Source organism: Olea europaea, chromosome 3, assembly GCF_002742605.1.
Source record: "Olea europaea var. sylvestris chromosome 3, O_europaea_v1, whole genome shotgun sequence".
NCBI classification, from domain to species: Eukaryota; Viridiplantae; Streptophyta; class Magnoliopsida; order Lamiales; family Oleaceae; genus Olea; species Olea europaea.
Window position 1 is genome coordinate 14,794,165 of NC_036239.1, and position 11,103 is coordinate 14,805,267.

Genomic DNA, 11,103 nt, shown 5'->3' on the forward strand with positions numbered 1-11,103 from the left:
AAATAATGTGGGTGCATTATTGTCTACAAAAGCGTGGTTGGCCCAGCAGTTTCATATGAAAGCATAATGAAGCTAGCTATGTTCTAATTTTCAGATCTTGAGAGATCGAAAGAAAAAGACAATAGCCTTGTACTAAGTCACTTATGTTAACAAGATACTTGTCAGATTTACTATGCAAGATTTTTCCCTCAAACATCGAATCCAATTCTTTAAGGGTTAGTTCACACAGACTCCTAAAGAGATTGATAAATGAGAAAGATACCTTATGCGTTGGCAATATTTAGTCTCACGTATGCTATGCTGTGCAATAACCTTGACATTTGTTATACTATTAATGTGGTGAGTCGAGATCTATTTAACAGGATCGAAACATTGAATGGCGATAAAGCTATCTTTTAGTACATTGCTACTGCGATAATCTTATAGACTCGTTTACTAGGGCAATCGGCTAAGTTTTTGAGGCACATCTGCATGACACGAGGTTGCAAGACCTGACACATATACTCCAGGGCAAGTGAGAGATTTGTTGGGTTGTGTGCCCATACAGTATATTTGGTATGATAAATTAATTGTTTATAATAAATAAATTGTGGTTTTATTTATTACATTATTTATTATTGAGCATGCAAATTAAAGTGCCAATGATCACTTGAAATAATATAAGTTGGGTACTTGCGTTGAGAAGTATAGTGTGACACAACTTATAATTTGATCATAAATAATTTGTTCACAATGTATAAGGGTTGACGTCTTGTACTGGAAGGTTGTAGTACTGATCGACTCACTTTTCAGGTTTATGATTTGTCATTATCACATAAATAGTTAAAGGTGACACTAGTACACTTGGAGTGTATTGAACGGATAACATGTCGAATTTAATTCTATAGCATGACCGTGCAGAGAATTAAATTCCGCTTTGCTATTGTGTATTTCATTTAAATCTCTTGACATGATTATGTATATTTTTTCATGATTTTAATGGTTCTTTGATTCATCAATGGGTAAAATCAATTAAATTGGTCAAATATCTCAATGAGTTGGAAAATTAAGAATGAGTAAAGTGGGGAGCAGGAATTCGTGTTGGGAACCGTCATTCTGAAAAATAGGTAGCGTGACTGCTTAAGTATTTTCTATTGAATAGTTAAAATCTGAGCTCAGTATTTAGCGATGGCTAAACTTCGACATCTATGATTTTCACAGAACTATTGAAGAAAATGATACCAATGTTAGTAAGAATAATTAGACGGGCAAAACTATCATTTATGCTCATACCTAATTATCGGATCTCGGACGGGGTAAAATACATATACGGCAGGAAAGTATTACAGATTTATTGGCTTCTATGATTTTATATATTTCAAGAGTTCAATCTTTTGCCTTTAGTGGAAAAATCAAGAATAACAATTAGATTGGTGGTCTTGGTTCGACTAGATATGATCTAATTATTGGAGCTTAGATAATATATGTCCAATCTAGTCCCTGTGGTAGCTTCATAAAATATTAGAACTTAATTACGGTAATTATAATAGTTTTGGGCTACAATAAAGTTTTGTACTTAATTGTAATTACTATGAAAGTTCTAAACTTAATTGTAAATATAATTGAAGTTCTAGGACTACATATATATATAACTAAATGCAAACTAATTGGATTTGGACTTTAATTTAAACTCCTACTTGGATTTTAATTAGAACACCTATTTGAATGTGAAATTATTATTGTATAGGGATTGAAACTCTTCTATCTCTATAAATAGGGATTAGTTGGGACCTAGACATCCTATGGAATAGAATTGTACAACATTCATAATACATAATTTCATGGTGTTCAAATTTTGGAGAGAGAAAGAAATTATTTTTCTTGATTTTTCAATTTTCTAGTTCAAGAATTAGTTTCTTGATTTAATTAAAAGAAGATGCTCACCCACCGATGTAGTCTTGACTTTAGAGAATACCATAAAAGATTTGAAGATTTGAAGTATCAAGTTCTTAGAATTAAAAAGTTGGAAGTTTGTGATTCAAAATTAATTCAAGAATTGATCATCGAATTTAGTAAAAATTCGAATTCTTTATTTTTGGTATAACATACACATGAATATCTAAACGATCTTATTTTTTAATTTCTGGATAATTCCGCTTCTGCATTCCAATAAGTTATTCAATTGTTGTAGTGCTTAATGTGAATATTTCGAGTGGATTGAAGAACGAGAATCTAGTGGAGCTTTTGGCAATGGTTAATCTAGTAGCATTATTTTGGTTAAACCGACAGCCAAAGATGCAAATGAAGATTTCTCTCACATGTTTTAGAGTCTGTCTTGGATATATAATGAAAAAGTCGAGACTTTAGTCAATGTAACAATCTATAAGGGAAAAGGAAATACAAAAGGAAAGGGGCTGGCATGATACATTTGACAAGAACTGAATGGATCCATCAAATAGTATAGTTTCTTGTAAATATGTAATAGATAAGAGTACACAATCCAGACATGGTTGTTGCTCTTAGAAAACCAACATAAAAGATGAGCTTTTGATTGGGGGCATTTGATTTTTGGAACAACTTATTAGATTTTATTAACTCTCATATTTTATTGTGTTTCGTACTTCACGGTTTCTTCAATAAAACTTTATCACACAATAACTTCTTCTACACTTCATTTCATGCTTCCCGTTTAGTATGGTTGAATAGATCTTTTTGATACGTTTCCAACAATATGAAGATCATTAAAATTTTGGCTTTTAAATAAAAAGGTTATGACCTCCCGAAATTTGATTGAAAATCTGAAAATTTTGCATGAAATTAAACCAAATGAACAGTAACTTTTTGCCATTTTTACTCTTGTCCATATCTGTTGATGTCCCAAATGCAACCTTAAAAATTTATTTTGTCATGCCCATGTTTGGTTTTGATTAAAAACTAATTTTAATTCGAGTCTAAGTCAAACAATCATTATTGACCACATCTTTTATGAGTTCCACAACTTTTGAATCATATATTTCAAAGACTTCTATCACAATCTACTTAAAATTTTAATTTTAATTCCCACCAAACATCATCCATATTTGACCACACAGATAACTCAAAACGTCGTAATTAGTTGGATGATGAATAAGAATTTTTTTTCGAGAACGGTGTGGTGACACTAACATGTCCCCCATTTTTTTATTAATTTAAACAATACATAATTGTAGATTTGTCCCACACATAAGGGCATGTTTGGGACCGGATTTCAATTTTGAAAATTACATGTGAGACCTGATTTCAATTTTAAAAATTGCAGTTTGATCCTTGAAATTTTTTTTATTTTTCAATATAATTAAATTAATTTCTAGATAGTTAAATTTCTTTTTTTAATGTAATGCTTAAAATAAATTTGTAAAAAAATTAAAAATATTTTTAAACTTGACTAAGTTCTAAATTATATTTATTAAATCAAGAATATTTATTTAGTGGTATTTAGTTGGTGGGAGTTTTTTTTTTAAGTACTCTCGTTTTATTTTAAAATAAAAAATACTTCGAAAATATTTAAAATACAACATTTTATATATGTTCATGAGTTATGTAGGTTGAACTATTGCTCATTGCCCAACTGGAAAAGGGGGTTTCATTAAAAGAGGGTAGGCTTTAATTCTTGATAAATGTCGTTTAGTATGATTTCCAGTCGAAATGATTGAACCCACACACTAATCCGATGATTGAGCCTTGTGTGGTTGCCGACCTTTCATCTTTTAGGCTTCTATGTTTTTGCCTTCAATTATTGACAAATCTAAATAAATAATAAAATTATACTCATCGACATGCCATATATTGATTGAATATTTAATTAGTGTTACGTAGTAATTTTGTTATCCAGTACACAATAATTATTGAAAGATAGTTAATAAATTTCGATCGCACTTTTTATCAAAAACTTTTGTCCATATGTAAAGTTGGTCGCAAATATACTCTACTGTTGCCAAATAAAATTTTAATATGCATGTTTCAAAATCAATTAATGGACTTTTAACTACGTCTAAAGAAATTCTAATCAACTGATGCTTAGTTTGCAGGATAAGTTATGGAGATTTTTGCTTTAGTCAGTTCTCCACTTAAGAATTAGCATAGAAGAAAGGCTTTTCATTATCAACTGTAAATTGTTTTCAACCAGTATTCCTTTGAACGGCTTGCCTGGGAACACAATTGAATAACTATTTTCTTTTTTCTTTTTCAATATTGACATCGAGAAGATTTACGTGTTTTGCAAAATATAGGTAGAATTTGTTGATGGGTGAGTTCGTTTGTTGGTGGGATAAGTTATAGGGAAATTGCAGTTGCAATATTCTAAAATTATCACTTTGAGTACTTGGGACTCCAATCAAATTCTCTTGATTTTGAGATCTCAAAAATTTTAGTTGATACGACATGATTTAACAAAAACATACACACGACAAATATTTGGAGACTCCGAAGGAAGAAACTTTTATTAGGGTCATTTCAAATCAAGTGAATTAATTCTGAGTTAGTAGTAATTCTGTTAACTAGATTGACAATTGTTATAATATTTATAAATTTTGATAGCATGTATTTTACCAAAATTTATTGTTCATATGTAAAGTTGGTCACAAATATACTTTAGCCATGGTTTGGTGATCTTAAAATTTTAAAAAACATAGATTTTGAGTAGAATTTGTTGGAGAATGCATGGGGTTGGAGAAAATTTTGAGTTTATGTGTAGAATATTTTCTACTTGTTTTGCCTCCATTAAATTATAATTCAGTTTTTCTCTCTTCTTAACAACCACATATTCTTCAGTAAAATAATATAAGGGTTATATTACGTGTACACTTCCAGTGTACACAATGCTTTACACCCCCTCCATATAAGGGGGTGTCAACGTGAAAGTGTAAGCACAACATAATCCATAATATTATATGTAAACATAAAACTTTTCCTTTATTTTTAATCACATAATTCTCTAAAAAATTATTATTTCAAAATGGATGCTTTATTATGTGAATGTATAATTGAAAATGAGTATGATAAATAAATTAATATATATTGTTGCCAAATACGAGTCTGATATTTATGTTCCAAATTCAATTAATGAATTTTAACTCCGTCAAATATTCTAATCAAGTAAAGTGTGACATCAAGTTTCTGAGTTCAATGTTATATAAGAATGTAGTGTTTGAATTGTAACGAACACTAGTTAGTAGTAATAAAATTAAGTTGAACGATTGAATTAAATTTTGGCTAAAGGTTGGATTGATCACATTAATTTATATCTACATGTAAAGTTATTATTATTTCTATTGGAAAATAAAAAATAAACAAATAAACAAATCAAGAAATGATAAGAGGAAGCAACAAAGAAACTAAGACATATGCTTTTTTCTCGGATTGATTGTTGATAATTGACCCCACCATTAATGATAATTGACCCCATGATTATTGATTATTGATAATTGATCCCACCATTATCACCACAATTTTTGATTTACTCTTTAGATTTCAATCCTACTGTGTGAGGTTTTGACTCGGACCAATGGTTTGGTTTGGTTTCTTCTAAATTTGCATAGTGATGCCGCCACTTGCCTTTTTATCCAGAGTCCAAATTAAAATCTGTATTCTACACCATGTTTAAGTAGAGGAAATGGATAAAATACTTTTCTCCTTTCTAGTTAAATTAAAAAGGTTAATAAAAATTTAAGTTAAAATCAACGATTAATTTTAATCACTTAATTTAAGGGATTCACAATTTTGATGAATTTTTTAACTATACATTTGATCAACTTATGTCAAAATTTATCAAAAATAATTTTTTGTTAAATTAAATAGTGCTTGATTTCAATAGAAAATAAAGAACTCTTTCAAAAGTTTTGCATCATATATGCTGTAATTCACATGGATATATAATAGAAAATATAATACTAACAGGAAAATCATGAAGCGTCCTTGGTGCTCCCCCACCCCTTTAAGGGTTTTTCATTTTTACAAAACTTTTAAGAAAATTTTTAGCAGATTTTGATTCAAAATTAATGTAATATGTCGTTAAAAAGTTGATAAAAAATAAAGTTATGGATTGCATGAAATATTTGTTTAAAACTAAAATTTAATCAGTTAAAAAGCTGACAAATTTTATCAAAACTTCATCAAACAAAGAACTAAAAAAAAAAATATTACAACCTCTCCCAAACCTTTACCTTGCTTGCTCTTACTGTCTTTATCGCCTATGTAAAAGTTTGAGTGATTCAATTAAATTTTGGCTAAAGGCTAGATTGATCACAATTATTTGCTATTAGTTCTCGTTATTTCTCATGTTAAGATGCCAACATTTTCAACACACGTGGTTCCCACCTCCTATAGTGATTGATGTTCAATTATTTGTGAAGGGGGTGTACATACAACATAATCTATGTTATACATAAATTTGAAATTTTTTCTACATTTTTAATCACATATTCTCTAAAAAATTATTATTTTAAAATCAATTTCTCATTATTATAGAGAATAATAGGTGCCAAATGGATGCTTTATTGTGTGAATGTGTGATTGAAAATGAGCATGAGAAATAAATTAATATATATTGTTGCCAAATACGAGTTTAATATTTATGTTTCAAATTCAATTAACAAATTTTAACTCCGCCAAGTATTCTAATCAAGTAAAGTGTGACATCAAGTTTACGAGTTCAACTGTTATATAAGATTGTAGTGTTTGAATTGTAACGAACACTTACTAGTTGTAATAAAATAAAGTTGAATGATTGAATTAAATTTTGGCTAAGGGTTGGATTGATCACATTAATTTATATCTACACCTAAAGTTATTATTATTTTTATTGACAAAGAAAAAAAAAAAAGAAGAAGAAGAAGAAATGATAAGAGGAAGCAACAAAGAAACCAACACATGCTTTTTTTCTCGATAATTGACCCCACCATTATCACCACCAATGTTGATAATTCACCCTACCATTATTGATTTACTATTTAGATTTCAATCCTACCATGTGAGGTCTTGACCCAGACAGATGGTCTGTTTGGTTTCTCCTAAATTTGCATAGTGATGCCTATATGAAATTTCATGTAGATGACCATTGTGGCAACCCAATTATTCATTAAATCTTTGTAATCAAATTTACTTAAACTTAAACTCTTAAATTGTTGGACTTTTAATTAATTCATGGATTTGGGCTTTCAAAATCTTAAATCGGTTGAGCTTCCATAGCTCATTTCTTGAATGAGCTAGACTGGTGGTGTTAGATCATCACAACATAATAGCTTAATTTCATTTTATTTCTCGAGCTTCTATATCGCCCGTGTAAAAGGTTGAGTGATTAAATTAAATTTTTGCAAAAGGCTGGATTGATCACAATTATATGCTATTAGTTCTCACTATTTCTCAGGTTAAGGTGCCCACTTTTTCAGCCCACGTGGTTCCCACCTCCTATAGTGTTTGATGTTCAATTATTTGTGCCCCGACCACTATAAATACAAATTATCAATATTGTGCCTATTTGTGTCATTTTTCATCCAAAAACGAGGGCCTAATGGTCCATTTGATTGTCAATGGTTGGATGAAATTTATGGATAAAGCTATTTTGACAAAAAAAAAAAAAAAAAATTTGACATAATTGCATGCAGAAGAAAGTGATTGGATGGAAAATTAACTGTATTTAAAATTGTCAAATGAAAGAATGTCATGTGGCATTTGGATCGAAAAATGAAAATTAATGAGAAATAATGGGGGCGAAGAGGTAAATTTTTTTTTTTTTAAATTTAAAAACAAAGGAAAGAAAGAAAGAAAAAAAAAAAGAAAAAAAAATTAAAAACAAGAAAATGACAGAGGAAGCAACGTAGAAACCAGCACTAGTGCTTTTTTTTTTTTTTTGGATCAATTATTGTCTCCACGTGAATTGAAAATTTCCTTTCATTTCTATTCAATAAGTTAAACTCTCTTTCAATCATTCTTTCATCTATTGTTTCCTTCTTGAGAAAAGAGATAACAATGGCTATTGGAGAAGTTTTTATTGGCGCACTAATTACTGTTTTGCTTGACAAGTTGGCCTCTGGCGAGCTGATGAAATTTCTGCGTGGTGTAGGAATCGATGCCCAGTTGAAAGAATGGCGTGAAACATTGTTGATGATGGAAGCAGTGCTTAATGATGCTGAAAACAAGCAAACGGCAAACAGAGCTGTGAAGGAGTGGCTGAAAAATCTGGAGGATTTGGCTTATGATCTGGATGACTTGGTGGATGAGTTGAACACTGAAGTTTCTCGGCGCAAAATAAGGGAAAATCATGAAGCCAATAGGCTAAGCACTAGTATGGTACGGAAGCTTATTCCCTCTTGTTGTACTAATTTCTCTTTCCATGATTTTATGTCTGAACGCGGGATAGCTTCCAAGCTGAAAGATATTAGTGGTCGATTGGAAACTCAAATGAAAAAGATTAGTATACTCAGTTTGGTCGAGAATGTGAGCGGAAGGCCTTATAGAACAACAGAAAGATTGGATCTGACTTCAGTTGTTGAAGAATCTGAGGTATATGGCAGGGAAAAGGACAAAGAGAATATACTCAATATGTTATTGGGGGAAGAATCAAGTGATAGTCCAATATCTGTGATTCCAATAGTGGGCATGGGAGGTGTCGGCAAAACAACTCTTGCACAACTAGTGTACAACAATGACAGATTAAAGGATGTATTTGATCTGAAGGCGTGGGCTTGCGTTTCAGATCAATTTGATGCTTTAATGGTTACAAAAACCATTCTTAAACAGGTTTCCCCTGGAAGGTATGACGATGATGATTTGAACACGCTTCAGGTGAAACTAAAGCAAAATCTGTCAAACAAGAAATTTCTATTAGTTTTAGATGATGTTTGGAATGAATATTATGAAGATTGGGACATCCTGAAGCGTCCATTCCTGGCTAGCAAACCTGGAAGCAAATTATCGTTACAACTCGTCAGCATTTGGTGGCGAAAATCATGTCTCATAGTCCAGCTTATGATTTGAATGTGTTGTCAGGTACTGATGCTTTATCATTGTTAGCTCAACATGCACTTGAAGCCAAAACTTTTGATGCATGCCCAGATCTAAGAGATATTGGTAAGGCCGTGGTGGAAAAATGTGGAAACTTGCCACTGGCACTAAAGGCACTTGGAGGGCTTCTGCGGACAATTGTTAGTCCTAATGAATGGGAGGATGTATTGAATAGTGAGATTTGGATAGCAGAAGACAAAAGTAAAATTCTTCCTTCTTTAAAACTGAGTTACCAATATCTGCGTCCACAGCTGAAAAGATGCTTTGCTTACTGTGCTCTATTTCCTAAAGACTACAAGTTTGACAAGTCCAGGCTAGTGCACCTTTGGATAGCAGAAGGTTTTTTACAAGTACCGCAAGGAAAAATGCCAACACAAGTAGGCAGTAAATATTTCGACGAACTGTTCACGAGATCATTCTTCCAAAAATCAAGGGCCAATGCTTCATATTATGTGATGCATGACCTCCTTAATGATCTAGCCACATTTGTTGCTGGTGACAAATGTTTGAGAATGGACGATGAGTTGAAGGAAGATCTTCCCAGCAACATTTTTGAAAATGTCCATCACTTATCATTCATTCGCCATAAATGTGAAATGTACCAAAGATTTAATTTTGTGAAGGAAGTTCGAAGCTTAAGAACATTTTTGCCCCTACCCATTGACACATATTTTCCAGAATTCATTTCCCCAAGAGTTTTGCTTGACATATTACCGAAATTGCACTGCTTAAGAGTGCTATCGTTAAGTGATTATAAGATATATGAGTTGCCAAATTTTATTGGTGATTTAGAACATTTACGGTACCTAGATCTAACTGAAACTTTACTGAAGTGCTTGCCTGAATCTGTGAGCAACCTTATCAATTTACAAGTGTTGATTCTAAGAGGTTGCTACAGACTTACAAAATTACCTGCCAACATGGAAAACTTCATGCATCTTTTCTATCTGGACATTGTTGGTACTAGAGAATTAAATGAGATGCCTCAAGGAATCGCTCAACTAAAAAGTTTACAGATGTTATCCAAGATGGATGTGAGTAAAAGCAGTGGTATGAGGTTAAAGCACTTGGGGAATCTATCACTTCTACAAGGTGAAATTTCTATTATGAAATTGAAGAATGTGGTAAATGTTCAGGAAGCAATTGATGCTAGGCTAACATATCGAAGCCTAACCAAAGTAAAGTTGGCATGGAGCGATGAGATTGGTGATTCCCAAAATGAAATTCTAGAATTCGACGTGCTTAAAGCTTTAAAGCCCCATTGCAACTTATCAAGTCTTGAAATTGAATATTATCGAGGTTTGAAATTCTCCAATTGGATTGGAGATTTATCATTCAGTAAGTTGGAAAGGATATGCTTCAGTTTTTGTGAAAATTGCACGACTTTACCATCATTAGGGCAACTACCTTCCCTAAGAGAATTGAACGTTTGGGGGATGTTTCGAGTAAAAGTGATAGGAGCTGAATTTTATGGAGATAAAGGCCCTTTTCCAGCGCTAGAGAGGCTGACTTTTATGGACATGCCAGATTGGGAGGAATGGCTTGGATTAAAACATGAAGTAGAAGGTATTGTCAGATTTCCTCAGCTCTCTAAATTGTACATAGGACGCTGTCCCAAATTGGTCAAGTTACCAATTCTCTCATTGCCATCCCTTCATGAACTACAAGCATATGAGTGTAATGAGGTGGTGCTAAGTCACATGCACAATTTGGAATCTTTAACCCAATTAAATTTGGGGAAAATTTTCAGATTGACTTCAGTTTCAAAAGCATTTATGCAGTTTCCTTTTGCACTTGAAAATTTGGCAGTTCATGACTGTAACGATCTTGAGACTCTATGGCCAAGTGATCGTATTGCTCAAAGCCTAGTCAACCTACGACGGTTGTCTGTTGACACGTGTCCTAAGCTCTTGTCCCTTGGAGACATTGATGCTCTTCCAGTTCTTAGAAACCTTGAGATACGGAAATGTGAATCTCTAGAGTTTGTTCCCAATAGCATATCTTGTCTAGAAAGATTAGAAATCACAAATTGTCCCTCATTGAAGACCATGATGAAGCTACAGGATTGCAACACCTCACTTGAAT

General features: G+C 32.1%; 1 pseudogene; it reads left to right on the top strand.

Moving 5' to 3' along the window:
* The first annotated feature begins 7,891 nt into the window (after positions 1-7,891).
* LOC111378807 lies at positions 7,892-11,102 on the top strand (annotated as a pseudogene).
* The last annotated feature ends 1 nt before the right edge of the window (position 11,103 follows it).